Source organism: Anomaloglossus baeobatrachus, chromosome 12 (genome assembly GCF_048569485.1).
Source record: "Anomaloglossus baeobatrachus isolate aAnoBae1 chromosome 12, aAnoBae1.hap1, whole genome shotgun sequence".
Lineage (NCBI taxonomy): Eukaryota > Metazoa > Chordata > Amphibia > Anura > Aromobatidae > Anomaloglossus > Anomaloglossus baeobatrachus.
The window spans coordinates 7,992,332-8,012,217 of record NC_134364.1 but is presented as its reverse complement, the minus strand read 5'-3'; positions in this window follow the sequence as shown (position 1 = coordinate 8,012,217).

Here is a 19,886-nt window from a genome sequence, read left to right as displayed (position 1 = left end):
ACCCTCCCCCCACATGTGCTGCAAGCCACCCTCCCACCACATGTGCTGCAAGCCACCCTCCCCCTCCATGTGCTGCAAGCCACCCTCCCCCCACATGTGCTGCAAGCCACCCTCCTCCCACATGTGGGGGGAGGGTGGCTTGCAGCACATGGAGGGGGAGGAGGTGAGGTGGCGATGGAGAAGGGGCAGCCGATGAAGGAGGCGGCGGCCGATCGGGAACAGTGGGGGCCGATTCGGGGGCAGCAGCGGCTGAAAAAGGTGGGTGCGACGGCGGCGGGGACAGTGGCGAGCGTGGCGGCGGGGACAGTGGCGGGCAGGGCGATCGGGGACAGCGGTGGATCGGGAGCTGCGGCGGGGCGATCGGAGACAGCGGCGGGGCTGGCGGTGGTGATCGCAGCCGCGGCGGGGCTGGCGGTGGCGGGCGGGGCGGTCGGAGATAGCGGTGGGACTGGCGGTGGCGGGCGGGGCGGTCGGAGACAGCGGCGGGGCTGGCGATCGGGGCTGCGGCGGGGCTGGCGGTGGCGGGTGGGGCGATCGGAGACAGGGGCGGGGCTGGCGGGGCGATCGGAGACAGCGGCGGGGCTGGCGGAGACAGCGGCAGGGCTGGCGGGGCGATCGGAGACAGCGGCGGGGCTGGCGGTGGCGGGCGGGGTGATAGGAGACAGCGGCGGGGCTGGCAGGGCGATCGGGGACAGGGGCGGGCGGCGGGGGCAGCAACTTACCGACGGGCACCCTCGGGGACGGACACAGGTCACCTTGGAGAGATCGGTCACAAGACCGGTCTCTCCAATCAGAGCTGGGGGCGGGTGAAGCACCGATCACCCAGCTCCAGCCAATGGCCAGTGCTACAGCAGCACTGATGAGGGCTGGATTTCAATGTTCCAGCCATTTTCAATGGAACATTACAGTGACTGTAATTGGCTGAGCGACGTTCGTCAGCCAATCACAGCCTCTGTAGGTTCGGGGAGGAGGCACCACCCCTCCTGAGGTCAGGCAGAGGTCCCCTCCTTCCCGAATCTACTGTTTAATTAAACAAATTGGACTTCCCGGGGCTCCGGTACCGCGATTTCGCCATGACGTACTGGGTACGTCATGGGTCGTTTAGCACCATGTCACCATGACGTACCCAGTACGTCAAGGGTCGTTAAGGGGTTAAGTAATTTATTTGTATTTCACAGCGTTTATGGTTGCAGGTAGACTCACATCCATGGAGTTCAGCCCATGACCTAACATGATGATCTAGAGGAGGCAAAATCCCCATGGAGCAGACAGTAATCTCCATATTCGGGGAAAAATATCTTCTCGACTCCACATCCGGCAATCAGACGAGTTCCCTGGATCATTGTCCAACACAGAATCTACTGCACATAACCCGTAATATTATATTTTTCCAGAAAGAAGTCCAGGCCTCTCCTGAATTTCATTAGTGAATCAACCATTACAACATTATGTGGCAGAGAGTTCCATAGTCTCACTGTTCTTACAGTAAAGAATCTGCGTGTGTGATTACGATTAAACCTTAATTAATAAGTACCTTAAAAAGAAGAAGGCCCAATGCTGACCCCTGTGGTACCCACTGTTTTATTTGAACTGGATTCATAATATTTGATTAATTTGTGCTTATTTTTGTGGGATATTTTGCACCTTTTTCCTGGAGAAAAAAAATGTTTCTAATAGTAACTTTCTTTTTAGTTGTGCCTTATTCATAATTTAATTTGCGGCTTTCTTTTATCTGATTTTGTCTGTTTATTTTTGTTCTCCAATATAGCCGCAGTTTGCATTATCTTCATGTTTTATTCTAATTCAGCATTTGTGAGTTTTCAACATTTTTACCTAATTTTACACCAGTTCCCAGCGGAGCAAAAAGTTGGTCTAATTTTGTGAAAATATGGCGATTTTCTGCTCTAGAAAAACCTGAAATATCAAAAGGGGCTCGAAAATTAGAATCTTAACATTTGCATCATTTTATCCGGCGTCTTGCGGCCAATTTAATGAATTTGGTGAAAAAATGTAAAATTAACTTAAATAATAAAAATCACGACCAGATTTTGTTCCACTTCGATAATGGAGCGAAACTTTACAAAAAGTTTCCATCGTTTTGAAAAGTCGAATCTGATGAGATGACTTTAAGTAAAAATAAGTTTTTTTTAAAAAAAAGGTCGCTTTAGAAATATTTTTGCTCCAGAAATCACCGATGAATCAGCCCAAAGTGTCAATGTCTCATCTTTTGTAAGATTCATTGTTCTGACTTGATCATTTCTGAGCTGAGGGTTTGTTACAATGTATCTCTCTTGGGCACAGATACATTGTATCGAATGCTCAGCTCCACAGGACTGGGTCTAGACAGAATCTCTAGAAGGTGAGTTATATTCACTGCCAAGAAGAACTGAAACACAAGAGATATTTTTTAAAGGGGCGGTGCACATTTGGGGACATCTATTTTTCTTTTACTTAAATGTTATTGGGGCTAAAAATAATTTTTGCAATATGGTCTCATTAAACATTTGCACCGCTTGCCTTGTGTAGCCGCTGTGCCGACCGGTCTATTGCCGGCTGCAGGATGAGCTAACAGAGAGTCCTTCAGTGAGCTGAATCTGCCGGGGAGGCAACCTCATAAATAAACTCAGCTGTTGATTTTTCTCAGCTGATTCTTGATCACAGATCGCATCAAAAAGCAAAACGCTGCAAACTTTGCAATGAAACTCAAAAGTAAAAGGTGGACACTCCCTTTAATCTGTTTGCATTAGTCTCTGGGTTTATTACTTTTTTTTGTATTTTTTTTATTTTTGCTACCCTCCCTACTTTTCTAACAAATAGAGCGTAATAGAAGGCGAGGAGCAACGGATATTCTGCAAATTGTGGCAGAAATTGCGTAAATCCTCACCAATTCTTAATAGATCAGGACCGTCTGTCTTCCCTGGACCTGTGATTATTATTATAGCGCCATTTATTCCATGTGATTATTATTATAGCGCCATTTATTCCATGTGATTATTATTATAGCGCCATTTATTCCATGTGATTATTATTATAGCGCCATTTATTCCATGTGATTATTATTATAGCGCCATTTATTCCATGTGATTATTAGTATTAGTGCCATTTATTCCATGTGATTATTATTATAGCGCCATTTATTCCATGTGATTATTATTATAGCGCCATTTATTCCATGTGATTATTAGTATTAGTGCCATTTATTCCATGTGATTATTAGTATTAGTGCCATTTATTCCATGTGATTATTATTATAGCGCCATTTATTCCATGTGATTATTATTATAGCGCCATTTATTCCATGTGATTATTATTATAGCGCCATTTATTCCATGTGATTATTATTATAGCGCCATTTATTCCATGTGATTATTATTATAGCGCCATTTATTCCATGTGATTATTATTATAGCGCCATTTATTCCATATGATTATTATTATAGCGCCATTTATTCCATGTGATTATTATTATAGCGCCATTTATTCCATGTGATTATTAGTATTAGTGCCATTTATTCCATGTGATTATTATTATAGCGCCATTTATTCCATGTGATTATTATTATAGCGCCATTTATTCCATGTGATTATTAGTATTAGTGCCATTTATTCCATGTGATTATTATTATAGCGCCATTTATTCCATGTGATTATTATTATAGCGCCATTTATTCCATGTGATTATTATTATAGCGCCATTTATTCCATATGATTATTATTATAGCGCCATTTATTCCATGTGATTATTATTATAGCGCCATTTATTCCATGTGATTATTAGTATTAGTGCCATTTATTCCATGTGATTATTATTATAGCGCCATTTATTCCATGTGATTATTATTATAGCGCCATTTATTCCATGTGATTATTATTATAGCGCCATTTATTCCATGTGATTATTATTATAGCGCCATTTATTCCATGTGATTATTATTATAGCGCCATTTATTCCATGTGATTATTATTATAGCGCCATTTATTCCATGTGATTATTATTATAGCGCCATTTATTCCATATGATTATTATTATAGCGCCATTTATTCCATGTGATTATTATTATAGCGCCATTTATTCCATGTGATTATTATTATAGCGCCATTTATTCCATGTGATTATTATTATAGCGCCATTTATTCCATGTGATTATTATTATAGCGCCATTTATTCCATATGATTATTATTATAGCGCCATTTATTCCATGTGATTATTATTATAGTGCCATTTATTCCATGTGATTATTATTATAGCGCCATTTATTCCATATGATTATTATTATAGCGCCATTTATTCCATGTGATTATTATTATAGTGCCATTTATTCCATGTGATTATTATTATAGTGCCATTTATTCCATGTGATTATTATTATAGCGCCATTTAGTCCATGTGATTATTATTATAGCGCCATTTAGTCCATGTGATTATTATTGTTATTATTATTATAGCGCCATTTATTCCATGTGATTATTATTATAGCGCCATTTATTCCATGTGATTATTATAGCGCCATTTATTCCATGTGATTATTATTATTATAGCGCCATTTATTCCATGTGATTATTAGTATTAGCGCCATTTATTCCATGTGATTATTATTATAGCGCTATTTATTCCATGTGATTATTATTATAGCGCTATTTATTCCATGTGATTATTATAGCGCCATTTATTCCATGTGATTATTATTATAGGGCCATTTATTCGCTGGCGCTTTACATGTGATACTAATACTGAAACGTTAAGTCAATTCCCTCCAGTCTATAAATGTTGCAGAACTTTTCATGCCACATGAGGCTGTACCGTCCCTTTAAAAAATTCCCCAATGTATTTGTCCCATGGGGGTTGGGAATAAATCTGATGCCCCGCCTCCAGCGTCCTGAGTGGGCGGGGCTTAGTGTCACCTGACTACATCTCTCACACTAAACTTTTTGAAACTTTTTAAAACTTTCTGTAACTTTTTGCGGTGCGGAAACCGACCCTCACCATCTCCTTCCCCGGATGGACGTCATTCTCTGTAACTTTTTGCAGTGCGGACCCCGACCCTCGCCATCTCCTTCTCCGGATGGACGTCATTCTCTGTAACTTTTTGCAGTGCGGACCCCGACCCTCGCCATCTCCTTCCCCCGGATAAACGTCATTCTCTGTAACTTTTTGCAGTGCGGACCCCGACCCTAGCCATCTCCTTCCCCCGGATAAACGGCATTCTCTGTAACTTTTTGCGGTGCGGACCCCGACCCTCTCTGTCTACTTCCCCCGGATGAACGTTGTGCTCTGTAAATTTTTGCAGTGCGGACCCCGACCCTCTCTGTCTACTTCCCCTGGATGAACGTCATTCTCTGTAACTTTTTGCAGTGCGGACCCCGACCCTCGCCATCTCCTTCCCCCGGATGGACGTTGTTCTCCCTGATTTATGGAACGTTCCGGATGAGGCCCATTCACTCCACTAATCCACATTAGGAGCTGGCTGTGTATTGATTAAGTGATAACAGCGAGTGCGATTTCCCCGCCGTCTTGAGGGGCGCGAGCGTCCAGACTCCCGGAGAACATCTCATCTCTCATTGTTTAAGACCAGCTAATGTCTAATTCTCTGCGGCTCGATATTCATAACGCCGTCTCGCGGCTCGATACACTAACCTGGTAATGGATGGCGGCTGCGGCTGAAATTTAATTCTCTATTAATTAAGCCAGATTTGGGACCCGAAGAGAAAACTTCAACTTCTTGAGCAGAAAACACGGATCAATCAGGGGTAATAAAGTCATGTCGATAGTGGAGAAGCGAGAGAAGAACAAGCCCCCCAGCCCCCACCAATCAGCACTATAGATCTGCTCATCCTGAGCCTCCCTGTTCATCAGTACAAAGCCGCAGTAATGACCATGGAGAGAGCTGCAGCTTTCTATAAAGTCTGGATTAAAAATCTCCTGTTATGTGACCACAGCTCCAGCAGAAACCAATGTGTCTCCATGGTAACAGACTACAAACAAACCCAGGGTAGTCAGATCCTGCAGTCTGAGGGAACTATTTACATCAAAAAGGGAGTGGGATTATCTCATGGGAGGCCACAAACTAATGGAAAGAGCAGCACAGAGTATTTCAGGAGAGGAGAGCGCTGATCTTATAGGAGGACACAGAGATACATAGAGGAAGGAGCAGGTCCCAGCAGAACAGAGTATTTCAGGATAGGAGAGCACTGATCTTATAGGAGGTCACAGAGATACAGAGGAAGGAGCAGGTCCCAGCAGCACAGAGTATTTCAGGAGAGGAGAGTGCTGATCTTATAGGAGGACACAGAGATACATAGAGGAAGGAGCAGGTCCCAGCAGCACAGAGGATTTCAGGAGAGGAGAGCACTGATCTTATAGGAGGACACAGAGATACATAGAGGAAGGAGCAGGACCCAGCAGCACAGAGTATTTCAGGAGAGGAGAGCGCTGATCTTATAGGAGGTCACAGAGATACAGAGGAAGGAGCAGGTCCCAGCAGCACAGAGTATTTCAGGAGAGGAGAGTGCTGATCTTATAGGAGGACACAGAGATACATAGAGGAAGGAGCAGGTCCCAGCAGAACAGAGTATTTCAGGATAGGAGAGCACTGATCTTATAGGAGGTCACAGAGATACAGAGGAAGGAGCAGGTCCCAGCAGCACAGAGTATTTCAGGAGAGGAGAGCGCTGATCTTATAGGAGGTCACAGATATACATAGAGGAAGGAGCAGGACCCAGCAGCACAGAGTATTTCAGGAGAGGAGAGCGCTGATCTTATAGGAGGTCACAGAGATACAGAGGAAGGAGCAGGTCCCAGCAGCACAGAGTATTTCAGGAGAGGAGAGCGCTGATCTTATAGGAGGACACAGAGATACATAGAGGAAGGAGCAGGTCCCAGCAGCACAGAGGATTTCAGGAGAGGAGAGCACTGATCTTATAGGAGGACAGAGAGATACATAGAGGAAGGAGCAGGTCCCAGCAGCACAGAGGATTTCAGGAGAGGAGAGCACTGATCTTGGGAGTGCTAATCTTTTGGGCGCTGCTCTTTGGGGCGCTTATTTTGTGGGCGCTGGTCTTGTGAGCACTACTCTTAGGAGCATTGCCCTTGGGGGTGCTTATTTTGGGGGTGCTGCTCTTGGGGGCTCTGCTTTAGGATATACCCTTGGGGGCGCTGCTCTTGTGAGCACTGGTCTTGTGGGCACTGATCTTGGGGAGCTGTTCTTCGGGGCACTGCTCTTAGGGGCATTGCTCTTGGGGGTGCTTATTTTGGGGGCGCTGCTCTTGGGGGATCTGCTTTAGGATATGCCCTTGGGGGTGCTGATCTTGAGGGCATTGCTCTTTTGGGCGCTGCTCTTGGGGGGCACTGCTCTTGGGGGCACTACTCTTGGGGGGCGCTGCTCTTGGGGGTGCTTCTCTTCTGGTCACAGATCTTTTTGGTGCTGATTTTGGGGTGTTGCTCTTTGGGGGTGCAGCCACCTGTCTGCTGCTGTGATTATGGACCTGTTGGAGTGATACAAACCATTAACCCTTTCTGCCCCGTGGGTCCACAGATGATGGGGGGATATTTCTCTGTACCACAGTGCTGTATTATTCCGTTCCCGGCGGCTCTCGCACACATTACCTGCTGACCCCCCTTGTAGACCCCTTATTATTCCCAGTCTGACCTCATTATAAAGTATCCGGATATTTCCGGCCCCTCCTGCCGCTGATTATAATAGAACGAGGCGGCATTGACTTTTCCAGAGAACAATCCGCGCAGCGCTTTACCAGACCAATTTATAATTTGCATCGATTAGCGGCATTTACCTGATCAATAACACATTAAAGTAAATAAATACGACCGATGCATCGGCAAATGCAGTAATTATAGCGAGAAGCAGCACAACAAATGCGGGACAAGGTACAGAGCGGAGAGCGAGCGGGGAGCGAGCGGGGAGTCGGGGGCGTCCGCTGCTGCTCTCTACACTTGACCTTGGAGTGAATGGATTCACCTTCTGTGCGGCCTCGGGGAGCGGAGGCTCGTTATCATTCTCTGCATACTGCAAATGGCAAAAACATGTGTACGGAGACGGAGGCCGCACCGCTGCAAAACAAAGGGGGGGTACAAATAAAACCGCTGCAAAACAAAGGGGGGGCAAATAAAACCGCTGCAAAACAAAGGGGGGGGCAAATAAAACCGCTGCAGAACAGAGGGGGGGGGGCAAATAAAACCGCTGCAGAACAGAGGGGGGGGGCAAATAAAACCGCTGCAGAACAGAGGGGGGGCAAATAAAACTGCTGCAGAACAGAGGGGGGGCAAATAAAACCGCTGCAGAACAGAGGGGGGGGCAAATAAAACCGCTACAGAACAGAGGGGGGGGGGGCAAATAAATCGCTGCAGAACAGGGCGGGGGGGCAAATAAAACTGCTGCAGAACAGGGGGGTGCCAAATAAAACTGCTGCAAAATGGAGGGGGGGGACACATAAAACCACTGTAAAACAGAGAAGGGGGGGGGGCAATTAAAACCGCTGCAAAACAGGGGGGCGCCAAATAAAACCGCTGCAAAACAGGGGGGCGCCAAATAAAACTGCTGCAAAACAGAGGGGGGCGTCAAATAAAACTGCTGCAAAACAGAGGGGGGCCTCAAATAAAACTGCTGCAAAACAGAGGGGCGCCAAATAAAACTGCTGAAAAACAGGGGGGACACCAAATAAAAACACTGCAAAATAGGGGGGCGCAAAGTAAAACCGCTGCAAAACACGGGGGAACGCCAAAAAAACCCACTGCTCCACCAACCAATCAGAACACCGCTTCAAGGGAACCTCTACTGTCATCATCCACTCAGACATCATCAGCAATGCTCATTTATTGAATAATGGACATTATATGGAGAGAAGAAAGACCCCCACCCGAGGTCCGGACACATTCAGGAGGAGTCCAGTGGGGGCGCTCTACACCTCCATCCGACGAGCGTCATTGTGCTTGGCAGGAGCCTACATAGAAACCACGGGGCCCCATGAAAGACGTTGTAAATGCCCCCACTAATGAAATACATTAATTAATATTCCTCTTTGTCACAGAGAGCAGAGCTCACAGCTATGTGGCCCTAAAAGTGATTTCATTGCAGGCGTAAAGTGTGATGGCAGCAAAGTCCCCCCCCCCCAAACACTGTATGATAGACCCCACTGTATCCCCCTCACCTACCTTAGCAAAGTATGGTGACCCCCAACACAAAATGATCCCCAAACTGTGACCCCCACACAACTCTCCATGCAGTGTAATGGCACCCACTAGCCCCATGATGGACTCCATACAAACTTTCACACCGTATAATTGCTTGCATTCAGTATAATTACCCTCATGTAGCCCTATATAAAGGCTCCCGTGCACCTCGATGGCCCCAATCATGGTAGGGTCTGCACCGTGCACCTCGGCGGCCCCCATCATGGTGGGGTCTGCACCGTGCACCTCAATGGCCCTAATCATGGTAGGGTCTGCACTGTGCACCTCGGCGGCCCCCATCATGGTGAGGTCTGCACCGTGCACCTTGACGGCCCCCATCATGGTGAAGTCTGCACTGTGCACCTCGGCGGCCCCTCCATGGTGAAGTCTGCACTGTGCACCTCGGCGGCCCCTCCATGGTGAAGTCTGCACTGTGCACCTCGGCGGCCCCATCATGGTGGGGTCTGCACCGTGCACCTCGGCGACCCCATCATGGTGGGGTCTGCACTGTGCACCTCGGCGGCCCCTCCACGGTGAAGTCTGCACTGTGCACCTCGGCGGCCCCATCATGGTCAGGTCTGCACCGTGCACCTCGGCGGCCCCATCATGCTGAGGTCTGCACTGTGCACCTCGGCGGCCCCATCATGGTTAGGTCTGCACCGTGCACCTCAGCGACCCCATCATGGTGGGTTTCGCACTGTGCACCTCGGCGGCCCCATCATGGTCAGGTCTGCACTGTGCACCTTGACGGCCTCATCATGGTCAGGTCTGCACCGTGCACCTCGGCGGTTCCCATCATGGTGGGGTCTGCACCGTGCACCTTGGTGGCCCCATCATGGTCAGGTCTGCACTGTGCACCTCGGCGGTTCCCATCATGGTGGGGTCTGCACCGTGCACCTTGGCGGCCCCTGTCATGGTGGGGTCTGCACTGTGCACCTCGACGGCCTCATCATGGTCAGGTCTGCACCATGCACCTCGGCGGTTCCCATCATGGTGGGGTCTGCACCTCGGCGGGTCACTTCTCACATCTTAGTTACTCCAGTCTCTTTCCCTTTGTGTCAGCTTTTCGCCGGCTCCAAGGTCGTTTCCATTGAGTCGGATTCACTTTATTCATAAATAATCATCAGGAAATCCACAAGTGGGGGAAGCCGTCGTCCTCGCTCCGAGACCCTCCTGTGGGAACATTATTATAAAGCCTTAGTAAACGTGGACCTCTGCTTCATTCCCTGGTGACCTGTAAGATCTCTGCTTGCTGACGGGGAATAGCTTGTTGTTCAAAGGCTGAAAACTTGTACAGATCGGACAACTGAGGGTCTGATAATACAGGACATACAGTGCCAAGCTCCTGGCTGGTACACTGTGACAAACCCTCAGCTGATGTAGGTCCACCTGCATAAACTTATGGCTGTCATCCCCACCCTGTGGCATGCTGGGAGTTGTAGTTTCTTAGTAGCTGTATATTCACAGGTTGGGAGCACTGATATAGATGCACTTAGATACAATGTACACATCAGACACAGAATGTGGCATTTCCTAAATATAATAGCGGAGTGACATCCGGAAAGTGGCGCTCCATGAAGCTGCGGCCTTTATCCAGCATAGCCATTGTGGCCTTTATCCAGCATGGCAGCCTTGGCCTTTTATCAGCATAGACGCCGTGGCCTTTTCCCAGGATGGCCGCTGTAGCCTTTTATAAGCATAGCTGCCGTGGCCTTTTATCAGCGTGGCCTCTGTGGCTTTTATCCAGTGTGGTCGCTGTGGCTTTTATCCAGCATGGCCGCCATGGCCTTTATCCATCATCGCTGCCGTGGCCTTTATCCAGCATGGCAGCCGTGGCCTTAATCCACCATGGTCGCAGTGGCCTTTATCCAGGATGGCTGCCGTGTCCTTTATCCAGCATGGTCGCCGTGTCCTTTATCCAGCATGGTCGCCGTGCCCTTTATCCAGCATGGTCGCCGTGCCCTTTATCCAGCGTGGCTGCCGTGGCCTTTATCCAGCATGGCTGCCATGGTCTTTATCCAGTGTGCTCACTGTGGTTTTTATCCAGTGTGGCCGCCGTGGCCTTTATCCAGCGTGGCCTCCCCGCCACTCGTGCCGCTCCCTTATTTTCCTGTAAATAATGGAGCTGGAAATGTTTTTCAATGGCAAATTGTCTTTTAATGTGTTAATGTCCCTGTTAGTCTTCAGGCCGCACTAATTGGCCTCCGTGCGATGATGATGGTGGCGCGGCTCCCCGGATATGATGGCTCGCCTGACATTGCCATGAACAAACAGACAAGTCTGTGATTGTGGAGATGGATCTGGAGGATCATCCGTCCTGCCGGTGACAGCGCTAATGTGCTCTGCGATAATAGGACTGGAAGGCGCTTCATTCTCAGCGCGAGGACACAATGTCACCGTCCGCGGCTTAATGACATCTTAGGCTGATTGTGTTTCATGGAGCGCCGGCGACGATGTGCCCTTATCATGTCCCGACAATTAGAGGAGAGGCGCTGCAGATCCAGGACGGAGAATCACACGAGAATGGACGCCAAGAGCGGAGGCCACCATCACCGGGGAGGTGATCACACAGACACGGGGAGTAATGGTCACTATACATAGATCACTGGGGGTTCATCAGGGTGCGGCTGCCCGGTCATCACACGCTTATAGGGTACAGAACGGGGAGTAATGGTCACTATACATAGATCACTGGGGGCTCATCAGGGCGCGGCTGCCCGGTCATCACACGCTTATAGGGTACAGAACAGGGAGTAATGGTCACTATACATAGATCACTGGGGGCTCATCAGGGTGCGGCTGCCCGGTCATCACACACTTATAGAGTACAGAACGGGGAGTAATGGTCACTATACATAGATCACTGGGGGCTCATCAGGGTGCGGCTGCCCGGTCATCACACGCTTATAGGGTACAGAACAGGGAGTAATGGTCACTATACATAGATCACTGGGGGCTCATCAGGGCGCGGCTGCCCGGTCATCACACGCTTATAGGGTACAGAACGGGGAGTAATGGTCACTATACATAGATCACTGGGGGCTCATCAGGGCGCGGCTGCCCGGTCATCACACACTTATAGAGTACAGAACGGGGAGTAATGGTCACTATACATAGATCACTGGGGGCTCATCAGGGTGCGGCTGCCCGGTCATCACACGCTTATAGGGTACAGAACAGGGAGTAATGGTCACTATACATAGATCACTGGGGGCTCATCAGGGTGCGGCTGCCCGGTCATCACACGCTTATAGGGTACAGAACGGGGAGTAATGGTCACTATACATAGATCACTGGGGGCTCATCAGGGTGCGGCTGCCCGGTCATCACACACTTATAGGGTACAGAACGGGGAGTAATGGTCACTATACATAGATCACTGGGGGCTCATCAGGGTGCGGCTGCCCGGTCATCACACACTTATAGGGTACAGAACGGGGAGTAATGGTCACTATACATAGATCACTGGGGGCTCATCAGGGTGCGGCTGCCCGGTCATCACACGCTTATAGGGTACAGAACGGGGAGTAATGGTCACTATACATAGATCACTGGGGGCTCATCAGGGTGCGGCTGCCCGGTCATCACACACTTATAGGGTACAGAACGGGCAGTAATGGTCACTATACATAGATCACTGGGGGCTCATCAGGGTGCGGCTGCCCGGTCATCACACGCTTATAGGGTACAGAACGGGGAGTAATGGTCACTATACACAGATCACTGGGGGCTCATCAGGGTGCGGCTGCCCGGTCATCACACGCTTATAGGGTACAGAACGGGCAGTAATGGTCACTATACATAGATCACTGGGGGTTCATCAGGGTGCGGCTGCCCGGTCATCACACGCTTATAGGGTACAGAACGGGGAGTAATGGTCACTATACATAGATCACTGGGGGCTCATCAGGGTGCGGCTGCCCGGTCATCACACGCTTATAGGGTACAGAACGGGGAGTAATGGTCACTATACATAGATCACTGGGGGCTCATCAGGGCGCGGCTGCCCGGTCATCACACGCTTATAGGGTACAGAACGGGGAGTAATGGTCACTATACATAGATCACTGGGGGCTCATCAGGGCGCGGCTGCCCGGTCATCACACACTTATAGAGTACAGAACGGGGAGTAATGGTCACTATACATAGATCACTGGGGGCTCATCAGGGTGCGGCTGCCCGGTCATCACACGCTTATAGGGTACAGAACAGGGAGTAATGGTCACTATACATAGATCACTGGGGGCTCATCAGGGTGCGGCTGCCCGGTCATCACACACTTATAGGGTACAGAACGGGCAGTAATGGTCACTATACATAGATCACTGGGGGCTCATCAGGGTGCGGCTGCCCGGTCATCACACGCTTATAGGGTACAGAACGGGGAGTAATGGTCACTATACACAGATCACTGGGGGCTCATCAGGGTGCGGCTGCCCGGTCATCACACGCTTATAGGGTACAGAACGGGCAGTAATGGTCACTATACATAGATCACTGGGGGTTCATCAGGGTGCGGCTGCCCGGTCATCACACGCTTATAGGGTACAGAACGGGGAGTAATGGTCACTATACATAGATCACTGGGGGCTCATCAGGGTGCGGCTGCCCGGTCATCACACGCTTATAGGGTACAGAACGGGGAGTAATGGTCACTATACACAGATCACTGGGGGCTCATCAGGGTGCGGCTGCCCGGTCATCACACGCTTATAGGGTACAGAACGGGGAGTAATGGTCACTATACATAGATCACTGGGGGCTCATCAGGGCGCGGCTGCCCGGTCATCACACGCTTATAGGGTACAGAACGGGGAGTAATGGTCACTATACATAGATCACTGGGGGCTCATCAGGGTGCGGCTGCCCGGTCATCACACGCTTATAGGGTACAGAACGGGGAGTAATGGTCACTATACATAGATCACTGGGGGCTCATCAGGGCGCGGCTGCCCGGTCATCACACGCTTATAGGGTACAGAACGGGGAGTAATGGTCACTATACATAGATCACTGGGGGCTCATCAGGGTGCGGCTGCCCGGTCATCACACGCTTATAGGGTACAGAACGGGGAGTAATGGTCACTATACATAGATCACTGGGGGCTCATCAGGGTGCGGCTGCCCGGTCATCACACGCTTATAGGGTACAGAACGGGGAGTAATGGTCACTATACATAGATCACTGGGGGCTCATCAGGGTGCGGCTGCCCGGTCATCACACGCTTATAGGGTACAGAACGGGGAGTAATGGTCACTATACATAGATAACTGGGGGCTCATCAGGGTGCGGCTGCCCGGTCATCACACGCTTATAGGGTACAGAACGGGGAGTAATGGTCACTATACATAGATCACTGGGGGCTCATCAGGGTGCGGCTGCCCGGTCATCACACGCTTATAGGGTACAGAACGGGGAGTAATGGTCACTATACATAGATCACTGGGGGCTCATCAGGGCGCGGCTGCCCGGTCATCACACGCTTATAGGGTACAGAACGGGGAGTAATGGTCACTATACATAGATCACTGGGGGCTCATCAGGGTGCGGCTGCCCGGTCATCACACGCTTATAGGGTACAGAACGGGGAGTAATGGTCACTATACATAGATAACTGGGGGCTCATCAGGGTGCGGCTGCCCGGTCATCACACGCTTATAGGGTACAGAACGGGGAGTAATGGTCACTATACATAGATCACTGGGGGCTCATCAGGGCGCGGCTGCCCGGTCATCACACGCTTATAGGGTACAGAACGGGGAGTAATGGTCACTATACATAGATCACTGGGGGCTCATCAGGGTGCGGCTGCCCGGTCATCACACGCTTATAGGGTACAGAACGGGGAGTAATGGTCACTATACATAGATCACTGGGGGCTCATCAGGGCGCAGCTGCCCGGTCATCACACGCTTATAGGGTACAGAACGGGGAGTAATGGTCACTATACATAGATCACTGGGGGCTCATCAGGGTGCGGCTGCCCGGTCATCACACGCTTATAGGGTACAGAACGGGGAGTAATGGTCACTATACATAGATCACTGGGGGCTCATCAGGGCGCGGCTGCCCGGTCATCACACGCTTATAGGGTACAGAACGGGGAGTAATGGTCACTCTACATAGATCACTGGGGGCTCATCAGGGTGCGGCTGCCCGGTCATCACACGCTTATAGGGTACAGAACGGGGAGTAATGGTCACTATACATAGATCACTGGGGGCTCATCAGGGTGCGGCTGCCCGGTCTTCACACGCTTATAGGGTACAGAACGGGGAGTAATGGTCACTATACATAGATCACTGGGGGCTCATCAGGGTGCGGCTGCCCGGTCATCACACGCTTATAGGGTACAGAACGGGGAGTAATGGTCACTATACATAGATCACTGGGGGCTCATCAGGGTGCGGCTGCCCGGTCTTCACACGCTTATAGGGTACAGAACGGGGAGTAATGGTCACTATACATAGATCACTGGGGGCTCATCAGGGTGCGGCTGCCCGGTCTTCACACGCTTATAGGGTACAGAACGGGGAGTAATGGTCACTATACATAGATCACTGGGGGCTCATCAGGGTGCGGCTGCCCGGTCATCACACGCTTATAGGGTACAGAACGGGGAGTAATGGTCACTATACATAGATCACTGGGGGCTCATCAGGGTGCGGCTGCCCGGTCATCACACGCTTATAGGGTACAGAACGGGGAGTAATGGTCACTATACATAGATAACTGGGGGCTCATCAGGACGCGGCTGCCCGGTCATCACACGCTTATAGGGTACAGAACGGGGAGTAATGGTCACTATACATAGATCACTGGGGGCTCATCAGGGTGCGGCTGCCCGGTCATCACACGCTTATAGGGTACAGACACGGGGAGTAATGGTCACTATACATAGATCACTGGGGGCTCATCAGGGTGCGGCTGCCCGGTCATCACACGCTTATAGGGTACAGAACGGGGAGTAATGGTCACTATACATAGATCACTGGGGGCTCATCAGGGTGCGGCTGCCCGGTCATCACACGCTTATAGGGTACAGAACGGGGAGTAATGGTCACTATACATAGATCACTGGGGGCTCATCAGGGTGCGGCTGCCCGGTCATCACACGCTTATAGGGTACAGAACGGGGAGTAATGGTCACTATACATAGATCACTGGGGGCTCATCAGGGCGCGGCTGCCCGGTCATCACACGCTTATAGGGTACAGAACGGGGAGTAATGGTCACTATACATAGATCACTGGGGGCTCATCAGGGTGCGGCTGCCCGGTCATCACACGCTTATAGGGTACAGAACGGGGAGTAATGGTCACTATACATAGATAACTGGGGGCTCATCAGGACGCGGCTGCCCGGTCATCACACGCTTATAGGGTACAGAACGGGGAGTAATGGTCACTATACATAGATCACTGGGGGCTCATCAGGGTGCGGCTGCCCGGTCATCACACGCTTATAGGGTACAGACACGGGGAGTAATGGTCACTATACATAGATCACTGGGGGCTCATCAGGGTGCGGCTGCCCGGTCATCACACGCTTATAGGGTACAGAACGGGGAGTAATGGTCACTATACATAGATCACTGGGGGCTCATCAGGGTGCGGCTGCCCGGTCATCACACGCTTATAGGGTACAGAACGGGGAGTAATGGTCACTATACATAGATAACTGGGGGCTCATCAGGACGCGGCTGCCCGGTCATCACACGCTTATAGGGTACAGACACGGGGAGTAATGGTCACTATACATAGATAACTGGGGGCTCATCAGGGCGCGGCTGCCCGGTCATCACACGCTTATAGGGTACAGACACGGGGAGTAATGGTCACTATACATAGATAACTGGGGGCTCATCAGGGTGCGGCTGCCCGGTCATCACACGCTTATAGGGTACAGAACAGGGAGTAATGGTCACTATACATAGATCACTGGGGGCTCATCAGGGTGCGGCTGCCCGGTCATCACACGCTTATAGGGTACAGACACGGGGAGTAATGGTCACTATACATAGATCACTGGGGGCTCATCAGGGCGCGGCTGCCCGGTCATCACACGCTTATAGGGTACAGAACGGGGAGTAATGGTCACTATACATAGATCACTGGGGGGCTCATCAGGGTGCGGCTGCCCGGTCATCACACGCTTATAGGGTACAGACACGGGGAGTAATGGTCACTATACATAGATCACTGGGGGCTCATCAGGGTGCGGCTGCCCGGTCATCACACACTTATAGGGTACAGAACGGGGAGTAATGGTCACTATACATAGATCACTGGGGGCTCATCAGGGTGCGGCTGCCCGGTCATCACACGCTTATAGGGTACAGAACGGGGAGTAATGGTCACTATACATAGATCACTGGGGGCTCATCAGGGTGCGGCTGCCCGGTCATCACACGCTTATAGGGTACAGAACGGGGAGTAATGGTCACTATACATAGATCACTGGGGGCTCATCAGGGCGCGGCTGCCCGGTCATCACACGCTTATAGGGTACAGAACAGGGAGTAATGGTCACTATACATAGATCACTGGGGGCTCATCAGGGTGCGGCTGCCCGGTCATCACACGCTTATAGGGTACAGAACGCGGAGTAATGGTCACTATACATAGATCACTGGGGGCTCATCAGGGTGCGGCTGCCCGGTCATCACATGCTTATAGGGTACAGAACAGGGAGTAATGGTCACTATACATAGATCACTGGGGGCTCATCAGGGTGCGGCTGCCCGGTCATCACACACTTATAGGGTACAGAACGGGGAGTAATGGTCACTATACATAGATCACTGGGGGCTCATCAGGGCGCGGCTGCCCGGTCATCACATGCTTATAGGGTACAGAACAGGGAGTAATGGTCACTATACATAGATCACTGGGGGCTCATCAGGGTGCGGCTGCCCGGTCATCACACGCTTATAGGATACAGACACGGGGAGTAATGGTCACTATACATAGATCACTGGGGGCTCATCAGGGTGCGGCTGCCCGGTCATCACACGCTTATAGGGTACAGAACAGGGAGTAATGGTCACTATACATAGATCACTGGGGGCTCATCAGGGTGCGGCTGCCCGGTCATCACACGCTTATAGGGTACAGAACGGGGAGTAATGGTCACTATACATAGATCACTGGGGGCTCATCAGGGTGCGGCTGCCCGGTCATCACACGCTTATAGGGTACAGACACGGGGAGTAATGGTCACTATACATAGATCACTGGGGGCTCATCAGGGCGGGGCTGCCCGGTCATCACACACTTATAGGGTACAGAACGGGGAGTAATGGTCACTATACATAGATCACTGGGGGCTCATCAGGGTGCGGCTGCCCGGTCATTACACGTTATAGGGTACAGAACGGGGAGTAATGGTCACTATACATAGATCACTGGGGGCTCATCAGGGTGCGGCTGCCCGGTCATCACACGCTTATAGGGTACAGAACGGGGAGTAATGGTCACTATACATAGATCACTGGGGGCTCATCAGGGTGCGGCTGCCCGGTCATCACACGCTTATAGGGTACAGAACGGGGAGTAATGGTCACTATACATAGATCACTGGGGGCTCATCAGGGTGCGGCTGCCCGGTCATCACATGCTTATAGGGTACAGAACGGGGAGTAATGGTCACTATACATAGATCACTGGGGGCTCATCAGGGTGCGGCTGCCCGGTCATCACACGCTTATAGGGTACAGAACGGGGAGTAATGGTCACTATACATAGATCACTGGGGGCTCATCAGGGCGCGGCTGCCCGGTCATCACACGTTATAGGGTACAGAACAGGGAGTAATGGTCACTATACATAGATCACTGGGGGCTCATCAGGGTGCGGCTGCCCGGTCATCACACGCTTATAGGGTACAGAACGGGGAGTAATGGTCACTATACATAGATCACTGGGGGCTCATCAGGGTGCGGCTGCCCGGTCATCACACGCTTATAGGGTACAGAACGGGGAGTAATGGTCACTATACATAGATCACTGGGGGCTCATCAGGGTGCGGCTGCCCGGTCATCACACGCTTATAGGGTACAGAACGGGGAGTAATGGTCACTATACATAGATCACTGGGGGCTCATCAGGGAGCGGCTGCCCGGTCATCACATGCTTATAGGGTACAGAACGGGGAGTAATGGTCACTATACATAGATCACTGGGGGCTCATCAGGACGCGGCTGCCCGGTCATCACACACTTATAGGGTACAGAACGGGGAGTAATGGTCACTATACATAGATCACTGGGGGCTCATCAGGGTGCGGCTGCCCGGTCATCACACACTTATAGGGTACAGAACGGGGAGTAATGGTCACTATACATAGATCACTGGGAGCTCATCAGGGTGCGGCTGCCCGGTCATCACACACTTATAGGGTACAGAACGGGGAGTAATGGTCACTATACATAGATCACTGGGGGCTCATCAGGGTGCGGCTGCCCGGTCATCACACGCTTATAGGGTACAGAACAGGGAGTAATGGTCACTATACATAGATCACTGGGGGCTCATCAGGGTGCGGCTGCCCGGTCATCACACGCTTATAGGGTACAGAACAGGGAGTAATGGTCACTATACATAGATCACTGGGGGCTCATCAGGGCGCAGCTGCCCGGTCATCACACACTTATAGGGTACAGAACAGGGAGTAATGGTCACTATACATAGATCACTGGG